The sequence below is a fragment of the Macrotis lagotis genome, chromosome 1 (assembly GCF_037893015.1).
Source record: "Macrotis lagotis isolate mMagLag1 chromosome 1, bilby.v1.9.chrom.fasta, whole genome shotgun sequence".
NCBI lineage: Eukaryota > Metazoa > Chordata > Mammalia > Peramelemorphia > Peramelidae > Macrotis > Macrotis lagotis.
This window is the reverse complement of record NC_133658.1, coordinates 843,510,506-843,534,550: the sequence shown is the minus strand read 5'-3', so window position 1 is coordinate 843,534,550 and position 24,045 is coordinate 843,510,506. Positions and strand designations below refer to the sequence as shown.

The window sequence follows — 24,045 nt, the reverse complement described above, 5'->3', positions numbered from 1 at the left end:
CTCATTTATGTAGCAAGAATTAGCATAGAAATTTGATAAGCATTTGCTTGTGTCTAGAAATGAATGTTTTAATGGTCTGGGGTCTGAATGATATTTTGAAAGGTCAATGAAAAGCACATCTCTTTCATTCTATATAGTCTGAAATGCTATGACCACCTGTCTGACTTAGGGAACAGAAAACACAGGAACTTTTGCTAATGGTCAGGAGTTTAGAAATAGGAGTTTACCAAATTGAGAACCTAAGGAACACTAGAAATTTATTCTCTCCAAAGGGGCAAGTAACCCCCCCCCCCCGAAATGGCATTAGAGTGATGAATGAGGCAGAGGGAAGGGTGATTAAAATTTTGGAGCAGTATATGCCTCAAGGATGAATAGGAATTATCAATAAAAATAGAAACTCTAAGACAGGAGACTTGCTCTTCATGAGTAAACATATCAGATTAATGTGTATGAGAGGATATATAATGATAGAATAGTTAGTGCTCACTTCTCTCTTGAGTTAATGATGATGCCATGTGAAAGAAAAGGAATAAAAATGATATTGACCCTGAGGATTTGGCTCAAAGCCCTTTACAAACCAGGTTAATAGAGACATTTCTTAGTAACAACCACACACACTCACACACACATTTTGTGCTTCTTGTATGGTAGAAGTGGTGGATATTGAGAGCCTGAATATTTATGCTAGCCCAGCTTGTCTCTATAAATCTTGATCTGTTTCAAGTTGGGTAATGCTGCTTAATAGTCTGAACAAATTGTTCACCAGAATTGGAGCTAGAAATGCTGCAAACTGAAAAGAAAATATTTCTTGTCTCAAGATTAATAACAGATTATTCTTAATTTCCTATCTCTTGTGAAATTGGAGGTTTTGGGCCAAACAATGAATACTACTAACATTAACAAAGATTCAACACCCCATTTTCCTTATCACACTGGACATAATGACAAGAATGTCAGATCTAGGAAAAAAATCTTAGAAATGATCAAGTTCAAACCCACATTTGAAGCATCCAAAAAGCTGGGCTCTTACTTCAGAAAACTTATTGTGATCACTATTTAATTTTCCAACTGTAATTTAAATTGTTGTCTTCCCATTACAATCTGAACCCATCTCATCCTTAGAGAACAGGGATAATTGAGAAATAAATTTGGCAGGTCTTTCTGCCTTTTTTTCTTGCCCTTATCTGTGATTGATTCAGTCTCAGTATCTCATGATATAGAAATGCCTTTCTGAAACACAGATGACAATTAACCTATAATTTATAGCTTCAGAGAGCTGCCTGGGAATATTAAGAAGTTTTTCTTTTGTAAGGCAAATGGTGTTAAGTGACTTGCCCAAGGAGACACAGCTAGGTAATTATTGAGTGTCAGAAGACTGATTTGAATTCAGGTCCTCCTGACTCCAGGGTCAATGCTCTAACCATTGCACCACCTAGCTGCCCCAAATATTAAGAAATTATTTTTAAATTTAAATATTTATCCTATTTAAAATAGCATTATTTTATTTGAAATTAAAAAAATACTGAAGAAACATAAGAACTTTAGGAAAGACCATATTGAAGTTTAGATATTTAACATAAAGTTTTAGAAATAATTACACTAAATAGAATCCTTTAAATATCTGGACTGGGCTGGGTGGTGGTCCCATCCCAGGCTTCACTATGACAAGCACATAGGCAATTGGTTGGAGAAATTCCTGCCTTCTTGCCAGAGTAAGACCCTTTAATCAAGACTCAAACTTCTTTTCCTGCAGCTGCCTGGGGAGCACCATAACTCTAAACACATAAATGTGTGAGACTGAATGGTAACATATTCTCAAGTGAGGATCAGAACAATGGGGTCTGGATTTCAATTTCATCTGTAGAAATTGTATAGTGAGAATTTAATCAAATTAAAGGGAAATTAAAAACTCAAAACACCCTTCCCCATAGTTGGAAAGATCACTGGATCTATAATTTGGAAGACCTGGGTTCACTCACTAGCTCAGTGACCTTGGGAAAATAATTTAATTTCTGGTTGCCTCAGTTTCCTCATCTGTAAAATGAGGATAATAATCATCTCTATCTCCTAGTATTAGAATTAGAATCAAATGAAATAATATTTGAAAAATATTGTGTTTACCTTAAAGTACTTTACAAATATTCTTCTTCTTCTTCTTTTTTAATTCAAATAAATCTTGGTAGCATCTATGTCACATAATGCATAGAACACTGGAACTGGGGTAAGGAAGACCTAATTTCAAATCCAAAGCTAAGTTACTTACTACCCCTGTGACCCTGGGAATATCACAACTTCCATCTGCCTCAGATTTCTCATTGGTAAAATGAGAATAATGATGTTACCTCCCCTCTAGAATTGTTGTAAAGATAAAATGAGATGATATTTGTAAAGTACTTTGTAAAACTTAAATCATTATATAAATGTTTGGTATTATTATTAGTAATAGTATAATTATAATTGTCCATAGACCTGGTTGTAAAGCTGCTTTTAAAAAATCATAAATGTAGAAACTATCAAGAAAAATAAATCTTAAAGAAAGTAATTCCTTTTCATAAAAATGTTTTATATAAAATAATAATTTGTTAAAAGCTTGTTTAACATGATGGAAATAAAAACTTGATTTCTATTTCCTCCTTTTGAATGCTTTCTTTTCCATGTATTTTTTCTGTTACTTTCTGCGTATAAAGAGTTAGTGTGTGGGGCAGCTAGGTAGTGTAGTGGATAGAGCATCAGCCCTGGAGTCAGTAGGACCTGAGTTCAAATGTGACCTCAGACACTTAAATAATTACTTAGCTGTGTGACTTTGGCCCAGTCACTTAACCCCATTGCCTTAAGTAAATAAAAAATTAAAAAAAGAGGTATTGTGCTTATTGCTATTTTGTTCTTTTCTTAAACTATTCATCACTTCATTTGTCTTGCTAACCTTTTCTTATTTGAATTGTTATTCATTATTGCACATTAATATTACTTTATATTCATCTGCTTCAATATGTTCAGTCATTCTTCAAAAGTAGAACCAATGGGTTGTTGATAGTTGTTTACTTTTTTAAGTGAATGATGAAGTTGTGAATGTTTTTGTTCAGTGAGTTATTTTCCTCCTTTGTCAATCAAGGGGGATCAAAGAATATGGCTAATTTTGTAATGTTTATCCTGTGGCTCATTGTTAAAAACAAAACAAAACAAAATACACTAAGTTACACCATCCCCTTCAATATAAAGGAGTGACAATATCTGAATAGATAGACTTGCACTCAATTATATGATTAAATGATGGATGTAATGTGCTAGAAACAGCCTGTGAGTGAATTTATATTTTAGAAATCGGCAAATACTACAAATTAGTGCTTGATTCATTGTTTTTTTTTCCATTGACTAGAGTTAAGTTAGTGATGGAAAAACCATTTTAATAATGAAGATTAAACTTCAAAATTTGCCAAGTTAGTTGGTAAAACATTTGCTAGTACATTCCTGGGGTACTTGCAAATTGTATTGAGTTATGTCATATTGGTTATTTGAGATGTGATGTGGTTTCTTCTTTTGAAAACTATCAGTTTGAGGGATTGAGCCAAGATGGTGGAGAGAAGCCAGGAAGTGGTCTGAGCTCAGAAACAATATTATATCAAGACTCCAAATGAATTTAGGAGTGACAAAGTACACAAAGAGATGGAGTAGAGCAATTTTCCAGCTTAAGGTATCATTGAGGGACTTCAGGAAAGTCATTCTCACTTGAGAGGAGGGGAAATGTAGCCCAGAATAGGGAGGGAACACAGAAGTCAGAGGAAGATTTTTAATCACAGTGGAGATCTGAGGTCTCCAGCCCCAGTACAGAAGGCAAATTGTGAGCCCCAGAATCCTTGCACAGCAGGTGTGACAAGGTTGGGCCATTCTAGCACAGGGGGCAAGCCACTAACATCTGAGGCCCCAGTCCAGAAAGTTAGTGAGCAGTTGCCTATCCCTCAGCCCAAGGAACTTGGAACAATGTCCCCTCTGCTTCAGGAACAGAGTTTGACTGTAAGAACCACAAAATAGACAAAAAATGATTAAGGAACAGGAAAAAAGCCCTGACCATAGAAAATTATTGTGGTGACAAGGAAGATCAAAACCCTAACTCAGAAATGATAGTGAAAAAAAACCTGTACCTGAAACACCAGACACCAGAGGGAACTATGAATTAGACTCAAGTCCAAAAACTCCTCTTGGAAGAGGTCAAAAAGAATTTTGTAACTAAGAGAGAAAAGAAAAATTGGGAAAAGAAATGAGAATTATGTAAGAGAGAGTCAACAACTTTGAAAAGGAAGTACAAAAAATCTACTGAAGAAAACAACTTCTTAAAAAATACAATTGACTAAATGGAAAAAGAAAACAGCTCCTCAAAAAATAAACGGGGTTAAATGGGAAAAAATCCACTGAAAGTAAAGGTTTTTAAGAAAAGAAAATTTTGCAAATTTTGAAGTTTAATCTTCATTATTAAAAGAAAAAGGTGCTTTAAGAAAAGAATTGACCAAATGGAACAGGAGATACAAAAGCGAACTGAAGAAAATAATTTCTTAAAAATTAGAATTAGGGAAGTGCAAGTTAATGACTCTGGGACATAACTCAGTCAAACAGAATGAAAAAATGAAAAAAATAAAAGAAAAATTATAATATCTCATTGGAAAAACAACTGAACTGGACTACCTGAATGCCAGAATAAAAAAAAGAGCCAAGAGAACATCTTTCAAACAATTATCAGTGAAAACTGCCCTATGTCTCAGAACCAGAGGGAAGTTAAAATAGTCATTGAAAGAATCCACTTATTGAAAGAGAATTTAAAATGAAAATTCCAAGGATTATTGTAGTCAAATTGCATAATTATCAGGTCAAGGAGAAAATACTGCTTGCAGCCAGAAAGAAACAATTCAATTACCAAGGAGCTACATTCAGAATTACACTGGTCTTCATAATTTCAATGATAAAAGATCAGAGGGCCTGGAATGTGGTATTCCAGAGTGCAGTGGAGCTTGGATTACAATGAAGAATCACCTACCCTGAAAAGTTGAACATTTCTTGGAAAAAATAGACATTCAATGAAATAGGGAACTTTCAAACTTTCCTGATGAAAAATACAGCACTGAACAGAAAATTCAATCTTCATATACAGGAGATGCATATAAAGGTAAATAGGAAAGGAAAAAATTTTATTCAATAAGATTAAACTGTCAACAAAGTTACATGGGAAGATGACACATGTAATGCTTGAGGGCTGTACCATATTTCCCTATGTATAATATGCACCCTTTTTTGAAAATTGGGGTCTAAAAACTGAAACTGGGCGTGTCATATACAGTGGTTGTAGATTTTTTTACTTGCATTTCCTGCTTTTTCACAAACCTGCCCTATTGATGCTTGATCATTTCAGGGCACATATAACAACAAACACACAGAAGATTGCTGTAGAGCAAAAAACAATTTGCTATCATACCTGAAGGCTTGACATCCCAGCTCCAACCACTTAATGTTAGTATTAACAAACCCTTCAAAGCTGCTATGAAAGACAAATGGAATCAGTGGATGAAGTCTTTTGGGGACAATTTGACTAGCAGGAAGAGTAAAGAAACCAACTATAGAAGTTTAAACCTGGGTGAAAAGATACTGGGATAATATCAAGATTGAGATCATTGTCAATTCATTAAGAAGTGTGGCATTTCAAATGCCATATATTGAACTGAGTATGAGACAATATATGAAGACAGTGATTTGTCATCAAACACAGTTGAGGACAAGCTAATGGATGGGAAAATTTTTTAAAGATTTTATTTATTTTGAGTTTTACAATTTTCCCTCTGATCTTCCTTCCTTCCCTCCACCCTCCACAGAAGGCAATTTGCCAGTCTTTACATTGTTTCCATGGTATACATTGATACAAATTGAATGTGATGAGAGAGAAATCATATCTTTAAGGAAGAAACATAAAGTATAAGAGATAGCAAGATCAGACAATAAGATATCAGGATTTTTCCTAAATTAAAGGTAATAGTCCTTGGTCTTTCTTCAAACTCTACGATTCTTTCTCTGGATACAGATGGTATTCTCCATTGCAGAGAGCCCCAAATTGTCCCTGATTGTTGCACTGATGGAATGTCCATCAAGGTTGATCATCGCCCCCAAGTTGCTGTTAGGATGTATAGCGTTTTTTCTAGTTCTGTTCATCTCACTCAGCATCAGTTCATGCAAATCTCTCCAGGCTTCCCTGAATTCCCATCCCTCCTGGTTTCTAATAGAACAATAGTGTTCCATGACATACATATACCACCGTTTTCTAAGCCAATTGAAGGACATTTACTTGATTTCCAATTCTTTGCCACCACAAACAGGGCTGCTATGAATATTTTTTGTACAAGTGATGTTTTTTACCCCTTTTCATCAGTGGATGGGAGTTTTAACAGTGATGAGGAGTTGTGTGAATTTTATGATGAACAAACTTGAGTTCAATAACTTTATATAATTTTTTTTCAAATTTTGGGCCCTAAAATTATGGTGTGTCTTAGACATTGGAGTGTCTTATACATGGGGAAATATAGAATCTCTTTTAGAAGGAGTATTTATATATATATATATATTATATATATATATATATAGGTATATATATAGGTGTTGTGGGCATACTTTGATTTTTGATGTGATGAGATAAAAATATTAAGGCATGAAAAAAAGGATTGTATTGAGAAAAGAGGAAAATGGTAAAAGTAGAATAATATAAATTATATCAGAAGAGGCAAAAAGAATCTATTACAGTAAAAGGAATGAAGGGAGAGGATGCACATTGCCCATCAGATTTGTCTCAAAGAGGAAATAACATATATACTCATGGTTTTAGAAATTTATCTTACAGAAAATTAGAAGAGGAATGGAAAAAGAAAAGAGAAGGAGAGACTGATAGAAGGGAAGGCAGAAGGGAAAGTAGAAGTAGGAGGAGAAAGGGAAAATGGGTTAATTGAAGTGAGGCCAGATTGAGGGAGAAGGTGGTCAGAAACACAGATGAGGTGGAATAGGGTGAAAGGAGAGAAAGAGAAAAAAAAGCACAAACAGGGGGAAAAACAAGACAGAGGGAAATACAGAGTACTCATAACTGTGAATATGAATATAATGAATTCTCCTATAAAATGGAAGCAAATAGCAGAATCAGGTAAAAGGCTGGAGCAGGATGTATTATGTTTCAGCTAAAATAAAAAGAGCAGAGGTAGCAATCCTTCTCAGGCAAAACAAAAGCAAAAATAGATCAGATTAAAAGGAATAAAGAAGAAAATTACATCTTTCTAAAAGGCACAATAGGCCATGAAGTAATATCATTATTAAATATTTATGCTTCAAGTGATAGAATATCTAAATACTTAAAGGCAGGGGCGGCTAGGTGGTGTAGTGGATAAAGCACCGGCCTTGGAGTCAGGAGTACCTGGGTTCAAATCCGGTCTCAGACACTTAATAATTACCTAGCTGTGTGGCCTTGGGCAAGCCACTTAACCCTATTTGCCTTGCAAAAACCTAAAAAAAATACTTAAAGGCAAAGTTATATGTGTTATAGGAAGATATAGACAGCAAAACTATATTGGGGGGGAGGGGAGAAATTCAACTTCCCTCTCAAGGAGTTAAATCTAACCACAAAATAAACAAGAGGGGAATTAAGAATGTGAATAGAATTTTAGAAAAGTTAAATATGAGAGACCTTTGGAGATGCATACTCTTTGATCCAGCAATACTATACTGGTCTGTATCCCAGAGATCATTTAAAAGGGAAAAGGACCCACATGTCTAAAAATTATTTATGGTAGCTCTTTTTTTGTAGTTTCAAAAATTAGAAATTGACAAGATGCCCTTCAATTAGGGAACTGCTGAAAAAGTTGTGATATATGAATGCAAAGGAGTAAATCTTGAGCAGGAGAATTTCAGAAAAATATGAACTGATTCTGAGTGAAGTGAGCAGAACTAGAGAACATGGATGGAGAGAAATAAAGGAAGGAGGAAGGGAAGGAAAGAGAAAGGAAAAGAAAATGAATTATAAAATGAACTGGAGAAGAAAATGACAAATCATTTCAGTGCCTTTGCCAAGAAAACCCAAAAGGGGTCACAAAAGGTAATTCTCAAGTAAATTATCAAGTAATAACATTGTGTGATGATCATTTATGATAGACTTAGTTCTCAGCAATTCGGTGATCTAAGTCAATTCTTAAAGAGTTGTGATGCAAAATCCATCAAAATTCAGAGAAAGAGCTATGGAATCTGAAGGCAGACCAAAGCATACTATTTTACTTTTTAAAATTTTGTCTTTTGTTTTTTTCTTTCTCATGTTTTCTCTTTTGTTCTAATTCTTCTTTCACAATATGATTAATATGGATATATGTTTAACATGATTGTCCATTTATCAGATTACTTGCTATCTTGGGGAGTGAAAGAAGAGAGGAAAAATATGGAACTCAAAATATTACAATGAATGTTGAAACCATATTTATATGTAATTGGAAAAAATAAAATACAAAAAAGAAAACTACCAGTTCAAGTTTAAAAAAATACTCATCTGTTGGGGAAAAGAATCTATATTAATGAATTTTAGATATCAGATTTTAATCTGAACAAGTTAAGGGAAGAATATTCTTGAACCCATTTTTCTTTTTAATTCTAGAACCATTTTTAATTGTTCACACTGTTCATATGTGGATGTGGATATATTTGATGTGTGTGTGTGTTTGTGTGTGTGTGTGTGTGTGTGTGTGTGTGTGGAGTTTAGGGTTCAGAGTCATTTAATCAAAATGGTATAAGAACAAGAATTCCTTCCACAAACTAGTCAAATGGCTACATAATCATGAATTGTAGACCTCTACTGAGCAAGAATTTTCTAGTTACAAAGGTATTCTATTCTACATTGGAATTTTAATAATCCTAAACTTTTATCTGAGATGGATTTTTATCTAGCACAATAAAAAATAGAGAACCTGAGAGTTATGGTATCAAATTCTTAACTAAGTAGAGGTACCAATGGGTACAGCTTTGGTAAGTCTTTTTTTTTTGAATTTTTTTAAAGGTATTATTTCAAAGTTTACATTCTTTCCAAAACATAACAGATCCTCTTTCCCCACCTCAAAGATATCCTGAGAATTATTCCTGGAATCCTGTTGTGTTTGGGGTTCATTAGAAGAAAAAGACTATTAAATATAAGATTGTTCCTTTATGTACCAACAGCTTTTACTGAAGTCTGGATTTGGGGGTGACCAAGGATCAGGAAAGTTATGGGCATTTTATTATGTGCAAATGTTGTTAGACATTAAGAAGAGTTTTTAGTTGAAAGGGGCTGAAACATGAACAAGACATTTATTTTATCTTCATTTCCTGTAACAGTGAACTAACTAGACTTTTAAGACTTTCAAATGAGAAGGTTTTAACTTTATCTGTGAGGCAGAGAACCACCTTGAAAAAAGCTAAATTTTCAGCCATTAAAAGGCCATGGGTTCTCCCACCTCTGTGTAAATGTTTAATAAGCTGTTCTTCACCAGTCCTTCAGTCTAGAAATAAACTACAGTGGACTTAACTCCTTTAAATCAATACAAATATCATTACCAGGCTGTAGTCATCATTCTCTACAACTCAGACCCATGAAAAACTTCCTGAGAAACTGAAATCCTTTTAATCTCAGTGGGCTTTTGTGTAGCCTGCTACTGTGCAAAATAGAGAATACAAGTGGAAGGGTATTTATGGAACAGTTATTTCAAGGTCCTACTGTCAGTGATTTAAAGAGACTGCTATACTAGTGTAAAAAAAATCAACATGAGCTCCTGCAGGTATGGGAAGAAGAAGTCTCCATAAAGATATCCATAACTGCCATTTCCCTTTCTGCTCTGAGTTCAACTTTATAATTTGAGTCACTTTGGGGAAGTTCATCAAATAAAGGAAGCCCAGACTATAGCAATGTCATTTCCACTCACTAATTTGGTGACTGTGAAAATGAATAGGTAAATTTCAGTATCAGTAACCCAGAAGCATATCTGTATAAAGAGCTGAGCGAGGAGTTAGTGCCTTCTTATTTCACTTGAAATAATTTCTCTGATAGAACAGAGGGCCAAGTGGAAATGTTCTGTATATGATATTAACACCAATACAGAAACAAAAGTCATTTTTCTCTGCCAGGTGTTGGGAAGAGAAATTATAGCAACATAGGATAAAATCCCAATATCCTTTCTGTCTTCCTTGTCTTTGTTTTAGTTGTATGAAAGATAATTGATTAGCCTTGAAGGAATATTCAACTTGGAAATTTTCTCAAGCCCTCTGACTCCAGTAACTTTCCTCAAGCTCACTCTGCAAAGTTGTGACAATGTCAGAGGTGTCTTTTCATAATACTCGAAGCATTTAGCAGAGGCACTACTGCTCCAAGTATAATCAGAAGGCTTCTTTCCTCGATTGTCCCGGGCATAGATGTTGCCTCCAAACTCAACTAGCATCTCAATCAGGTCTACATTCTTTACTTTGGCTGCATGATGAAGAGTTGTCTCATGTAATTTCGCTGCATTCACATTGGCTCAGCACCTTCACACAATCCAGATGTTCCCTTGCACAGGCAACATGCAATGGGGTACCAAAGTGGCAATCATGGGCTTCTAGATTAGCCCCGACATCAATGAGAAGACGCACACATTCAGAACTTCCACTCATGCAAGCTTCATGTAGTGGAGATGCAGTATACAGTGGTGGGTTGACTTTTGCCCCATGAGAAAGCAGCAGCTTCCCACATTCAATGCTGCCTGAGGAACAGGCATCACAAAGAGGGGTACTGCCGTCAATGTTCCGGGCATCCACCTGGGCTCCAGCGGCCAGCAGAAGTTTCACACATTGTGCTTGACCCTGAAGACTAGCCTCATGCAGAGGTGTGATGGAGTCCACCGTGGTCAGGTTGACACAAGCACCATTCTCAATCAGTTGCTGAAGCTGCAAGGTTTCCCCTTGTTGGGCAGCTTCATGAACGGGTGTCTGATCCACCCAGAATCCTATTTCTCCAAAGGAGCCATCCACGTTCCGCAGCTCCATCTTGTCTGCCGAGTCTCCTACCTGGACAGCAGCCTGCCCCACTCCCCCCACAGGATGGGAGGGAGACAGGAGGAGGCCGGCGGTGGGGACGCGAGGCCCGATCCCCGGCCTATCCCCGGGCGCCGAGGCTAGGGGGCATCTCCTTTGGTAAGTCTTTAATGAATAGGCATCATTGATATTAACCACCAAATGAACTCTCCTGAAGAGAACTGAGAAACTCCTAGCCCAATTTATAGTTCAATCTTTATGTGATACTCTCTAGGTTCATCCACTTGGAGGAAAGGAGATAGAATGAAGTGGATCTGTTCTATAGCTTCCCAGTCAATGACACTGCTTTTCTGCAATTTCTAGACATTGTTCCTAGTTCTTCCAGAGGAAGAGAGAGAGAAGAGGTAGAGGAGGAAGAAGGAAAAAAGAAAAAGAATATGAAGGAGGTCTAATCTTCCACATTGAAACCTTTCCAGTTCTTTAAAACTGCCTCATTAAATTTTCTCTTGAGGCTAAACATACCTGGTTTCTTTAATTAGTCTTTATATGGCATAATCTCAAAGTATGTCAATACCCTAATTATTATATGACATAGCATAAAGAAGTGAACACAGAAGTACAGTGTTTGATAAATCCAAAGAGATATAAAATTCAAAAAACAAGACTATTTTTGGAATTAATGAAAAGCATATTAATTTTATTAATATATTAATGAAAATATTAATAAAAAAATGAGAAGGAAAGGGGCTCAGCACTACAAACCATAGAATAATGGTCAAGAACCAGGAAGACCTGAGACAAAATTTGACCAGACATTGACCACTTACTACATAGGTGATTCTGGGCAATTCATTTAACCCAGTTTGTCCCAGTTTTCCCTTCTGTAAAATGAACTGGGGGAAGGAAATAACAAACCATTCCAATATCTTTGCCAAAAATGCCAACAGGGTTCACAGAGAGTCAGACACAACTGAACAACAGCTGAGTAAAGAAGTAGAAAGGTTGATAATTTGAATAGTATACTCTATAAAAAGAGTATACTACTTTTTCTACTCAGAAGAAGAGGGAAAATACCCATATAGAAGGGAGGAAAAGAGGAAGGAAAGAAAGAATTAAAGAAGGAAAAGAAAATATGTGTCAATCTGCATTCTGTGACCATCAGCTCTATCTAGAGAGATGTATAGCATGTTTTATCTTGAAACTTTTGAATTTGTGGTTGATCATTGAGTTAATAAGATTCCTAAGACTTAAAACTGCTTATCTTTTCATTATTATGCAGCTCTGAACTTGGTTATAATTTTATTGAGTCCCTTGAGGTTTTTTAAAAAATTAAATTTAAACTATTGTAACACTTTTCACATTATTTTTATAAGATTGTGCTAATTTTTTATTTTGTGTTTTTCCCTTCTCCTTTCCATATTTTAAAAGATCCAGTTTTGTTAAATATGTCAAATAAGTGCTATCTATCAAATTAAGGAAAAAGTGTTTCATTTTGTATTTTTTAGAAAGATAATACAATTCATATTTTATCAAATAAAAATCCTTTGTTGTACCTTGATTTTTCTTATTGGTTAGACTTAGTTTGCTAATTGGTCAGCTAAATGGCACTGTAGAGTACCAAGCCAAAGGTCAGGAAGATTCACCTTCCTGAGTTCAAATATGGACTCACACATTTACTAGCTGTGTGACCCTGGGCAAATCATTTAATCCTGTTTGCCTCAGTTTCTTCATCTGTAAGATGAACAGGAGTAGGAGATGGTGAACCACTCCAGTACCTTTGCCACAAAAACACCAAAGAGGGTCACAAAAGACTGGACACAATTGAAAAATGACTGAATAATAAAAAAATATACAGTGATATTTCCACTTGAATCATTCTGGGCTCTGATATTGAGCTTCTCTTTATTTTGTTGGGAAATGGGCCTTCATGCTACTTATATCTCAGTAATTCCTACCTCATACTGCCTCTGTCCCTTTTATTCTCTCCCTGTTTTCAGTTTCTCTTTTATCTTTTTGATTAGAAAACAAACTTCTTGAAGGAAGAGACTATCTTGTTTGATTGTCTTTGGATCTTCTATATTAGTACAGGGACTAGCACGGCATAAATATTTAATAAATCTCTCTCTCCCTCTCTCTCTCTTTCTCTTTCATTTTTATATCTAGATTTCTTGTATAAATTCTACTAGTTTATAATGTTTGAAATATTACAGCAATTATCCATTGTTTTATGAATTATCTCTGCCCTAATCACACTTACAAAAAAAGTAAAAAGGAAAAAGGATGCTTACCAGTATTCAATCTCAGACTATAGAACAAAAGTTTTAATTATCAAAACTGTTTGGTTCTGATCAAAGAATTTAAAAAAGTTGATTAATGGCATAGATCTGATAAGTTACATGCAAAAGCAAGTATTATATTCTATAAACCCTATGAGAAGATTTCATTATTTGACAAAAATTTCTGGGAAAACTGGAAAAGTCTAGCAAAAATCAGGATTAGGTGAATAACTTATACGACATAATACAATAAGTTCCAAATGAATATTTAATTTAGATATAAAATGCTATATTATATGCAACATGAAGGAGAAAGAAAGAAAATGCTTTTGAAACTATGGAAAGAGTAATAGTTCAAGAGCAACCAAGAAACTAATATTACAGCAGGTAAAATGCACGATTTGGATTACATAAAAATTGAATTTTTTTTGTACAAAATCAATAATTCATTATGTTAAAATTAGGAGAGAAACAGTTAAATAGGAAAAAAGTTTTTGTAGTGAATTTCTGGTAAAGGTCTCATATCCAAAATATTTAAGAAATTGATAAAATTTATAAAAATAAAAGCCCCAAAAGAAAAATAGTTAAAGGACATGACTAGGCAATTGTTAAGGGGGGAAAAATGAAAAAAATTGCTCCAAATCACTATTAATTAAAAAATACAAAATTAATATGTTTCAAAGTTCCATCTTCTATCAGATTCGTTAAAATTACAGCTATTAGATGGGGAAAACAAATACACTAGAACCTATTGGTAGAGTTTTGAGGTAGTCTAAGTATTCTGAAATTATTTTTAATTAAGCCCCCCACACTATTATTAAAATGCACTTATCTTTTGAAAATTCAACAAAAGCATCCACAATAAAAAGCATCATTTAACTGTTTCTCTCCTAATTTTAACATATTGAATTATTGATTTTGTACAAAAAATTTCAATTTTTATGTAATCCAAATTGTGCATTCAAAGAAATAAAAGGGAGAAGACAAAACCAATTACAAAAATGCTTCTAGAAATTCTTGACAAAGAACTACAAGTAAAGGAGATGCCCCTTAAGTTGGGAATGACTGAGCAAATTATGAAATATGAATGTAGTATTATATTATTTCAATATAAGAAATGATGGAATGGATGTTTTCAGACAAATATGGGAAGTTATATGAAATGTTATTGAGTGAAGTAAAAAGAATCCGGAGAAAATATAACAAAAACATTTTAAAGGAAAAATTAAAAAAACTCTTATCAATGTAAGGAGTACCTGTGATTCCAGAGAACTGATCATTAGCATATTGCTTACCTTCTGATAAGAGAGGTGAGGAACTCAAGGAGTTGGATAAGATATACAGTTTCAGACATGGCCATTGTCTGGATTTGTTTTGCTTGACTATGGATAAACAAGACTTAATTTTTCTTTAATTCCATTTTTTTTGGGGAAAGTTGAGGGTCAAGAGAGATTAAGAGAGGATGCTAACAAATGGATTATTAAAATCAAAGAAGAAAAGAAAATCATTGATATATTAAAAATAGCTATAGAACAAGACAGAAGGAATAATTTTGAAAATAAATTAAAAATATTATATATCTAAAAGGAATAGCAAGCTGCATATAATCTAATCTAATCTACAATGTTCTTTTTTTATTCTTTACATAAGGAAATGCTCTAATCTGCAAGGTGGTTTGGGTCACCTGATTCTAGAAATGTCTTGATGGTGCAATGGAAGACTGTTTCCCCCCAGTTTACTGTACTGTAGAAACACTTTTTAATTGGTTCCCTAGTGGTTCTGGTACCAAGTGTACCAGAGAGGAAGTTACCAGAGAGGATTTCTTCATTTTTCTTCTTGGAAGTTCTTGACTGAGGATAAATTGCTGTGAGTCTTTAAATAGAGGAGCTATCTCTGCCACCTGGTTATCATAAAGCTATTATTCTATGATGCTATTGTGGTTTTTATCTCTCTTTATTGTGATTTATTTGTAGTGATTATTCTCTGGTCTCCCTATGCCAGAGCAGGGCAGTTCCGTCTCTCTGAGTTTTAGTGGTAAATTCAGAGATGTTCAGAGTTTCTCTATGCCATCAGCTTGAGCCTCCATCCTGGTTTGATTATTCCCCCTGGTTGCTTCACCTTCAATGGTTACCAACAGTGATTAACCATCAACTCCATTTAGTTAGAACTGATTAGATTTTCAAAGGGAGATTTACTTTAAATTTTAAAATTTTATTAAATTTCATTAAATTTATATTGGGGCCACATGTTGATCATATACATGGAGGATATGAAGTTTCTCCCCTCACAACATTGTTCTTTTTTCCTTACCAGAATGATGGCATGCAGGAAAAGTTCTGTTTTAACTAGAGATTTTTTCAATGCATTCTAGTTCTGGGTCTGATTTTCCTTAGCAAATCAAAGAGGATCTTCTCTACTACATGGTTAGAAGACTGTGACCAATCACAGAATTTCTGAACCTGTTTGAAAATCTGAAGTGACAATTGTTTCAGAAATATTCTGGACATAGTCATAATCAATCAATTCACATTTATAGAGTGCTGATGCTTAATAAAGCTAGGCAAAAAGGAGCTGGAAATTGAAAAAAAGGCAGAAATCAGTCCCAGACCTTAAGAAGCTTACACTGTAATGGAGGAAAGGCAACAATATGCAAAAAATATATGCAAAACATTTTATTTAGAGGATACATAGGAAAAATAATTCAATGAAATAAATCAATAAATCAAAAAAAAATAATTCAATGAAATAACCAATTTCCCAGTGGCCATTGTTTTCTGCTCTTGGATGCATCAGTGTAGGAAATAAAATTGACTAGTATAACCTTGCTAGGTGTGACAGATTAGAAGAATTAAAAACTATAGTCCACAGCAGAATTGAATGTCTGTGAAGCCCTGTTTGGTAGCTTATCTGAGGAGGAACCTGCTTGACACAGACTAGCAATGAATCAACCTGGCCTCCAATGTAGCAACTTGTCTACAAGTTATTCTAAAATGATCAAAATGAGATCAGAGTTATTAATCATAGATTAGATGATATTAGGACAGTGAAATGAATGAAGGTTATTGGGGAATACAATAGTTGGGAATTTTGTGATAGTGAGGGAGGGCCCCAATTAATAAGCCCCTCACCAATTTTTAGATCTTCACTGAGTGTCCTTCTTCAGTCCTTACTAGAATTCAGAATTCCAGTTATGACTTAATTACAGGCTCTCTTTTTCTTGCCGCAGCCCAAGGACCCTTTGCTGCTTCTGCTTCTGCCCAAGGCCTTTTTGTCTTCTGGTTGCCCATTTTCAGTGCCCACTGCTTTACATATGTTTAAGGTTATCCTTGCTCTTTTACTTTTATGTGAGGGTATACCTAGAGATTTAAGTACCTATTATCAGAACTGGGGTGGTGGTGGTATTCTTTGATATTCAAAAGCTCTCCTTAACAAGCATATTTATAATTTAAAAATAAATTCTAACTGTCCCTTGGTGGAGTCAACTTCTTTTTTTAATTTTTTTTAGGATTTTGCAAGACAAATGGGGTTAAGTGGCTTGCCCAAGGCCACACAGCTAGGTAATTATTAAATGTCTGAGGCTAGATTTGAACTCAAATATTCCTAACTCCAGGGCAGGTGCTCTATCCACTGCCACCTAGCCACCCCTGGTGTCAATTTCTGACATTCAGAATTCACCCTGATAGATTTAATCATCTACTGAGAATATTTTTTTTCACTTCTTCCTCCTTTTTTCCCTATAATAATGTGAATATGTCAGGTCCCTCTTTGCTAGCATATCTACCAATTCTCTCTCTTTTTTATTGTAGGTTTTTGCAAGGCAAATGGGGTTAAGTGGCTTGCCCAAGGCCACACAGCTAGGTAATTATTAAGTGTCTGAGACCAGATTTGAACTCAGGTACTCTTGACTCCAGGGCCAGTGCTCTATCCACTGTGCCACCTAGCTGCCCCTTATATCTACCAGTTCTCAGCCCACTGTTCCAGCATAGTGCCCAATAAAATTCTTATTTACCTGAGAGAGAGCCCACATCTAGTGAATTCTTTCTCAGACATTTTATGTGGAACCCTGATTTTTCTGTGTACAAACCCCATCAATAATATTAATAATTCTTTGGTTAGTATCACTTGAGTTGGGGTTTGGGAGAATGAGGCTAGAGCCTGTATATCAGAGATGGGGAACATTTGACCCATGGGCCATTTGGTTTGGTTCTGCCACAGCAACTACAGATGAGACTCAAAATTCAATAAACCTCAGAGCTTTTTTAAGCGAATTAATTAAATATTTGACCAAATATAATAGGTGAATGATGTTAAAAATATCCAAATGGTTTTTAGCAGAAAAAAGGTCCCCCACCCCTACTATATGTATATATATGTATATATATATATATATATATGTATGTATATATAGATATATATCTATATGTGGAAATTTTTTCTTGGTTCAGTTTGTTTTTTGTTTGTATTTGCAGTATTGCAGTATTGATCAAGAATTCTTTGAACCAATGCTACAAGAGTTTAAATGTAATCTTGGATATATTAATGATTTAAATTATTTACTCTTTTAATAAATAACTTGAATGTGAAGCTACATTTAGCCTAACATCTAATTTTGAGAGCAATTATTGGATCTTAATAATGCTATGTCATTTTGAATTATTGTGTTGGGATTTCTGCTTATGGTTTTTGAAATTGACTTGTTTTCAAATTTTAACTTGGGCTGACCCCCATGCATTACTCAAAGATTTATTAATATTGAACCTTGATATCTGATGCTGATAATAAGACAGCTGTTTTTTGACTGCCTTTTTCTTTATCTGTGAATTATTATGCCATTTGCTTATGATTGCATTCAGTGCTTAATATTATTGCTACTGAATTATATTGGATTTGACTTAATTCTTTGTTTAATATACATTTTTGGTGATTAATTAACTGATCTTATAGATTATGATCCTCTACTAGTGTCATAGTATTAAAATTGTCTCTTTGCAAATATTGATGTGTATAAAGGTTCAGAGATGCTTAGGATAAATTCCGTGTATGAGAATGAAGGTGCAATAAAAGTTTTGAAGATAAATGTAGGGAACAGTAGAAAAGTCTCCTTACAAATGAGATAAGGTCCTTTTGACTGTACTTTTAACTTTCTGGACACTAACACTATGCTTTAGTTATAGTCATACCCTGAAACATTCATCAAGCCCTGGGGTCTTCCCATGCTGGGAAGACTTCTGCTATTTTGGCCTCCTCCCATTGATGAGTTAATTCTGGGATCTTCCTTTTTGAGGAGAGGACTAGAGCAGCCAAACTTCATTCTCATCTGATTTTTTGGAATTTTGTACAATGCCTTAGTCGCAATCTCACATCAATACTTTTATCTTTCCCACTCTGATACATACTGCCAGTCCCCTTTCATATATATGGGGAGATCTTCTAGGACCTTTTTTTTCAATTACTCATTTTTATTTTATTTTTTTTGCAAGTGAACTTTAATTTATTATTATTATTATTATCATATTACTATAATTTTGATATAAGAGTAAAAATAACCCCCCTCCCCCCCAAGAAGATGAGAAACCTAAGAATAGAGAAAGAGAAAAAAATGTACTTCAGTCTCTGTGCAGATTCCAATGGCTCTGTCTCTGGAGTGAGCTGATTTCTTTATCATAAGTCCACCAGAGAAGTTGTTTCAATATTTTTCCCACAGTTGCTATTACTAGCTGTACCTTCACTCTATTCCTCCCCAATCTCATTTATTCTGTTCTCTCTCTCTTTTCATCCTGGCCCTGCCCCAAAGTGTGTGGTATCTGAGTAACCTCTCCCTCAAACTTCCATCTCTTCTATCACCTATTTCCCCCTTCCCTCCCCCATTTCCCCTTATCCCATCCCTTTCTTCTCATTTTTCCTCTAGGGTAAGATAGATTTCCTCACCCTATTAAGTGTGTATGTTATCTCCTCTCTGAGCCATTTCTGATGAGAATGAAGGGTCACTCATTCCCCCTTGCCTTCCCTCTTTTCACTCCATTGAAAAAGTTTTTTTCTTGACTCTTATGTGAAATTTCTTAACTTCTTCTTCATCTCCTTTCCTTTCCTCCCAGTACTTTCCTTTATCACCCATTGACTCCATCTTTTTACTATATTATACCAATATATTCTACTCCTTCCTGTGTCCTGTCTATATATGCTTCTTGTAACAGCTCTTATAAATGAGAAAGTTCATATGAGTTATCAATATCTTCTTCCCATGCAGGAATACAAACAGTTCAATATCATTAAGTTCTTCACAGTTAGTCCTTCTCATACACCCCCTCTATGGTTCACCAGAGTCCTATACTTGGAGATCAAACTTTCTGTTCAGCTCTGATTGTTTCAATAGGAAAGTTTGAAAGTCCCCTGTTTCATTGAAAGTCCATCTTTTCCTCTGAAAGAGGATGTTCAGTTTTTCTGGGTAGTTGATTCTTGGTTGTAAAGCAAGATCTTTTGCCTTCCAGAATATCATGTTCCAATCCCTATGAGCCCTTAATGTAGATGCTGCCAGATCCTCTGTAATCCTGACTATGGAGCCTAGGTAGTTGAATTGTTTGTTTCTGGCAGCTTTTAGAATTTCTCTTTGATTTGGGAGTTTGAGCATTTAGTTATAATATTCCTGGAAGTTTTTCTTTCTGGATCTCTTTCAGGAGGTGATTGTTGAATTTCATCAATTTCTATTCTACCCTCTGCTTCTAGGATCTCAGGGAAAATTTGCTGTATTATTTCTTGAAAAATGAATTCTAAGTTCTTTTCCTTGTCCATAGCTTTCAGGTAGCCCAATAATTTTAAAATTATGTCTTCTGGATCTGTTTTCGAGGTCAGTTGTTTTTCCAATGAGATATTTCACATTTTCTTCTAATTTTTGGCTTTTTTGGAAGAGTTTTACTTCTTCCTGATTTCTTGCAAAGTCATCAGCTTCCTTTAGTTCCATTCTGCATTTGAAGGAATTGTTTTCTTCTGAGAGCTTTTTTATCTCCCTTTCCAGCTGACCAATTCTGCTTTTTAAGGCGTTCTTCTCCTCATTTGCCTTTTGTTTTGCTTTTTCCCATTAGGTCTAAACTGGTTTTTAACATATTATTTTCTTCAGTACTTTTTGCATTTCTTTCACCAAGCTGTTGATTTGGTTTTCAAGATTTATCTGCATCACTCTTATTTCTGCTCCCAATTTTTCCTCCACCTCCCTAAATTGCTTTTCAAAGTCTTTTTTTTTGAGCTCATCCATAGTCTGAGCCCATTTTCTATTTCTCTTGGAGGTTTTGGATATGGAAGCTTCAATTTGGCATCAGCTGAGTATGTGTTTTGATTTTCCATGGGACTAAAGTAAATTCTCTATGGTCACATTCTTCTTTTTTTCTGTTGTTTACTAATTTCCCCAACCCAAGACTAATTTATAGTACTTCCAAGGCTTTGGGTTTTTTTTTTTGGACACACCACTGGTACCTTTATTCCTCCAAGGTCTTATGCTCTCTTGCCTGTGCTTTGATATGTCAATGACCACAGTACTTCCATCTGCTCTGGAGCTGTAAGGAGGAGTCCTGCTTGACTATCTTAATATGGAAGCTCAAACTGCAATCTGGATCTAAGTGTGGGCAAACAGCAAAATCTTACCCTAAGGGAGAGCAGAGAAATTTCTGCAGTCTTCCCTGACCCCCTTACCATCTGTGGGCTGTGCTCTGGAAGTGCAGGCTGCTTTCTCCAGATTCTTGCTGCAGGTTCTGCTACTAGTGATCCCTCATTCCACACTCATTCTGGTGTAGCTGAATTCTTTCTCCACCCCTTCAAGCTGTTTTTGATCTGTGCTGCCACTGGGGCTTTTTCCAACTTCCAGTCCTGGTGAAACACACTCTTTCCATGGAACTTCTAAGTTATCTTGGACTGGGAAAATGTGCCACTCAGTTTTTCTTCCCCTCTATATTTTGACTAGAGTCATAATTTGTTGGCTTTTGGAGTTTTGGGGTGGAAGAAGTTCCCTGGAAATGCTGCCTTTATGTTGCCATCTTGGTTCTGCCCTCTCCAGGACTTCTTGTGATAGCCTCTTGTTTGTTCTTCCTGTTTCACATTTCTCCTCACTCCATTCCATCCTCCTATAATAATCCCACAGTATTTTTTTAAAAGTACAGAGCTATGTCACTCTGCAATTCAATAAACTCTAGTGATTCCTTTCACCCTCAGGATCAATAAAAATTCTTCTTTTGGCATTCAAAGTGCTTCATATCCTATCCCATTTACTGTTACAGTCTTCTTAATACCTGATCTCCAAGTACTCTCTGCTCCAATAAGATTGACCTTTTTTCTTGTTTCTCCAACAAGAATCTCCTTTATGCTGTACACATTTTTACTGGTTGTACCCCCAGACCAGAATGCCCTCCCTTCTCATCTCTACCATCTGATTTCCCCTTCAAGTCGCTGATCAAATCCTACCTCCTCAAAGAAGCCTTTCCTGATACTCCTTAGTGTTAGTATTTCCTTTTATAATCATCTCTAATTTATCCTATTTATATTGGAAATAGATAAAAATATTTGAATATTGTCTCCCGCATTTGACTGTAAAGTCCCTGAAAGGCAGGGACTGTCTTTTGTCTTTCTGCCTCAGGGCTTAGAATAGTAGCTTGCACATAGTAGGAACTTAATTAGTGTTACTGCTTTTGGGTGTCATTGTTCATCAAAATCCAAACATCAAGTTATAACATTCTAGGTCCTTCAAAGAGACTGACTCAATAATACAAACTAAATGAATGAATGATGTTGAATTTTATTTTGTCATTCCAACACAAGATGCATTCAGCTTTAAGTAGAGTTAAATCAATTCATCAAGAATTTAAACTAGTTTTCAGGCATACAAAGAAAGGCAAAAACAAAAACAAACAAAACAAAACATAGTTTTGAAGGTAGGTGTCACTGAATAAAGTGTGAATGGGAGTAAGGTGTAAGAAGATTGGAAAATTAGGAAGGGGTTAGATTATGAAGGAGATTTTAAACAGAGGACTTTATATTTGATCCTATATTTGACATTATTGAGCACTGGAGTTTATTGAATAACATGGTGACATGTATAGATTAAACCTATGGTAGTTAGTATTTAATTCAGAGGATGACCGAATAATATTCAGAAGTATTAACCTATATTTTTCCTTTAGTTTTAATTCCTCTTTTACCACATGGCTATTTTTTAATTTTTAATTTTTTTTAAAAAATTTTATTTATTTTGAGTTTTACAATTTTTCCTCTAATCTTACTTCCCTCCCACCACCCTGCCACAGAAGGCAATTTGCCAGTCTTTACATTGTTTCCATGGTATACATTGATCCAAAACAACATGACTATTATAGAAATATGTTAAATATGATTATACATATACAACTTATTTCAGATTGTTTGCTTCCATGGAGAAGGGAGAGAGAAGGGAGGGTAGTAGAAAAATGTGGAAATCAATACTTGCAAATGGGTGAATGTTGAAAACTATCTTTACATGAAATTGGAAAAAAAAAGAAATATTAGCCTATAGTTTTAGTTCCCACCCTACATTTTTTTCCAATCTAAATAATACTACTCCCATCATCCTGCTGTTTATAGGACTCAAGTTGAAGCTATATAGATTATTGAACAAAGCAAAAGGAAAGGTTACATAGAAACTTCTTCCACTACCCATCTCCACAAACTCTAATTTCTTGTTCTCTCATTTGTTCAGGTGTGTCTGGGTATTCCTAAATCTAACATTCACAGATCATGGTAAGGGAATAAAGCAGGTAGTGTGAATTTCCAGACTTAAAAATAGAGGAAGCCTGAGGAAGTAGACTGACCTCTTTACTCCAAGTTTATCAATCCATTATGATTCACAATAGTCAAAATCTTGGCTTCATACTTTTTTTTCTGTCTTTGCTTGAGAATCTGAGCTCCTTTCACAATATCAATTATACCTATGATTACCATTTACAAATTATGTTTTAAAGGACTCTATGTCTTAAGAGTCCTAGGGGGTGTTTACTATAATGCTTCATGTGACCAATAAAAGTAATACCCTTTATCTTTGTCTTACTTTCATTCCCTTATTACTCCTGATCCCCTACCCTTTCAAGCCTTATCTTCTGTTCACTTCTCCATGGATAATTCTACATTATTCTTAATTGGGGGGGGACTCTCCTTCCACCCTGGCTTTGGGAGCCTCAATTCTCCTATTGATGGGGGGTCTCTGGGATATTCTGTTCAAAATATTTCCCTTCCCTGGGGTTGGTCTCTGGGGCCTCCTATAGGGAGAAGAGACCTCATTAGATTCTGTTTGTGTGAAGAGAAGGAAGAAATATTAATTGGTGTTGTAAGGGTATTGCTTTGCCCCTACTTTTTTCCAGGTTGGCACTGCTAGGACTATGATTATTAAAAATCTCATGTTATTTAATCCTGGCTGACAAATCAACTTGGTACTCACCTGGTAAGTCAGTTACTGCAGAGATATGGTCAGTAATATTTTTAAAGGTTGAACTTGAAGAAGGTCCAAAAATTGTTTCTCTCTCAGTTCTTGAACTCTCAATTCATTTCATTTATAAGTCCCAGAATTTTAATTCTGCAATGGTCTACCTAAGACTACATTTCTCAGTCTCAATGAGTAGACAATGCAGTGAATTAGGAATTACCAAATAATGATGAATATCTAGGTGTTTGGTTTTTGTATAGCCACAAAGATTAAGGATTTGGGAATGTCTTTTTTTTT

At 35.1% G+C, this 24,045-nt stretch overlaps 1 pseudogene; it reads right to left on the bottom strand.

Annotated features, from left to right (window-relative positions):
* Positions 1-10,075: 10,075 nt before the first annotated feature.
* On the bottom strand, positions 10,076-11,049 carry LOC141490666 (ankyrin repeat and SOCS box protein 13 pseudogene; annotated as a pseudogene).
* Positions 11,050-24,045: the final 12,996 nt, after the last annotated feature.